Consider the following 2,374-nt stretch of genomic DNA (forward strand, 5'->3'; position numbering starts at 1 on the left):
GAGAGCGAGGTTTCCAGGCAAGCGGCGCTCTTCGTGGAAATGACCAGGGTTGCCAGGTATTCAAACAAAACCTGCCCGATTGAACCTCAAAACTAGACCAAAGCAAAGCGGGGGTTCTGTTGGGGGTCGCGTCCAGACGGGAAAACAAAAGACGTTTTTGGCGAGGTTCCAAGGACTTGCCAACACTTGAACATGTTTATCTCGCTCACTACACGGAACTTATTTCTGTAGGCATAAACTCATCTGAAGCCATTACAATTACGAAAGTTACACTTATTAACCATTATTACTCACTCGCGTTTATTTTTATTTAATTTTATAAGAAGAAGGTTTTACCTTCATTTAATCTAAATACGGTAGAATTTGCGTTAACCCCCACACTTATTATTCGAAATATTTCCAAATGTGTTAACTCGGCTATATCAGGAAATATAAGTAGCTTGAATGCGTTTTGCACCACATTGTTATTTGATCTGGCTAATGGACAACCAGAGTAATAGTGTAATCTATTAACATGAAACACGACTTTTTATTTAAGTAGGCTACCCGATGTCATGCCATATAGATTTTTTTTTAAATATGATTGAATTTGTATTAAATGTTTATAAAAACAATACTGTGTGTGTGTGTGTGTGGCTGCTCCGCTTTCTTCTGTTTGTTTTCTTCTTTGTCTTGTCCACTGACTCATCCTCTACCCAGCAAACATTTGGATGTCTTTTGACCGTTGAAAAGACGTCCCGTCATGGTTGAAAAATAGCTCCAAAATGAAAGTTTAACCGACGTCTTTTAGACGTGAACTGCACGTCCCTGGACTTCTAAATGCGTCGATTTCTGGACGTCGTTGTCTTCTGGATTTTTAAATGCGTTGCTGCATAGAGGGGCATCACTGAATAAAAAGTGCTGAAATACTCAATCTTAAAGTCCATTTTTATTGTTAAAAATTTATATTTGCAGTGTTTGTTTATTAATGTTTTTAATATATAAATCAATATTAATTGCATTTATTTTAAAATACTTTAATCATATAATATTAAGAATATTATTAATGTTTGAACATGTGGCATAAACACCTTGCAGGAGCTATTGTTGTCATGTGACAAGAAAATCATAAAACCCTCATCATAAAATATGTTTGAAATCATTGCGATTTATGAAATCAAAAAGGTGTAAATGATTTTAAACTGTATAGAACCGACATTAAAATATTACATTTCTGAGAATGTTTTCTACTAGAATGTTAAAAGATGGTTTCTTTTTATGAATTCTTTATTAATCTTGTCATTGACTTACACAGTTGTCTTATAAACACAAAGATATTTGGAAGAAAGTTTGTAACCAAGCAGATCTCACAATCCATTAACTGCCACTGTTGGAAAAATTATTATGATCGTAACATGAGGGTGAGAAAATTATGACTATTTTCATTTTTGGATGAACTATCCCTTAAACAAACTACAGTTGTTTGGCTCATTTCTTGTAACCTCCACCCCCATCTCTTCCTGGAGTGAGCTTCAAGTGTTCTGCCATTGCTACATCCCATTCAGAGTCTCCACCTCTTCACAGCATCTGAGGGAAGAGAATACATTTCTTTTTAAAATAAATAAAATAAAACATTTGAGATAAATTACATGCACTTATTTTCAAAATATCTTTATGGTCTACAGCTAAAAACAAAAAAAAAAAAAACAACCTTGGACCAAGATGAATGAATCATGAATGAAACATTAGGAAAAAAAGGTAATCAACATGCATTAGATTTTATTTTTATTGTACAAAAGGTGTTATGCTTTAATGAGAAACACTCACAGTGTAACTGTGAGAAAGTGAACAGGACATTTCTGATAAGACAGGAGAGCTGGGATGTCTCCTGAATAATTAATTAAAGCGTACCAATAAAAATTACATCAATATAAGTAACTTTAAGCCTTCTAACATAAGCTAATTTTAGCCACACTCAGTGAATTTCAGTTGACAAGGTGGGCATCATTTCTCTCGGTTCCTTCGTATTAAACAAGTAAAACTCAAGCACGTTAATCAAATAATACAAAATGTACTTACCCCACAGTAGATTTTATGTAATTTATATCGACAAATCTCCCTCCAAGAGTCCTCTTCAGCCCCTTTCACACTGCCATTCCGGCAAATACAGGGGTAAAGTGTTCCTGTAATTGTTCCCTGGTCGCTAGATTTGGCACTTTCACACTGCCAGTGATGACCCGGTATATGTGCGTGCTTTCACACACAACCCTTGAAGATCCCGTAACGACACGTGACATCAGCGCGTGACGTGTAATGTACGAGTCGAAAACGCTTGGCACGTTATACTTTAACTGAAGCAAGCAAACGATCTCGGCGTCAGCGCGGAAAGTGAGGA

The sequence above is a fragment of the Carassius gibelio genome, chromosome A1 (assembly GCF_023724105.1).
Source record: "Carassius gibelio isolate Cgi1373 ecotype wild population from Czech Republic chromosome A1, carGib1.2-hapl.c, whole genome shotgun sequence".
Taxonomy (NCBI): domain Eukaryota; kingdom Metazoa; phylum Chordata; class Actinopteri; order Cypriniformes; family Cyprinidae; genus Carassius; species Carassius gibelio.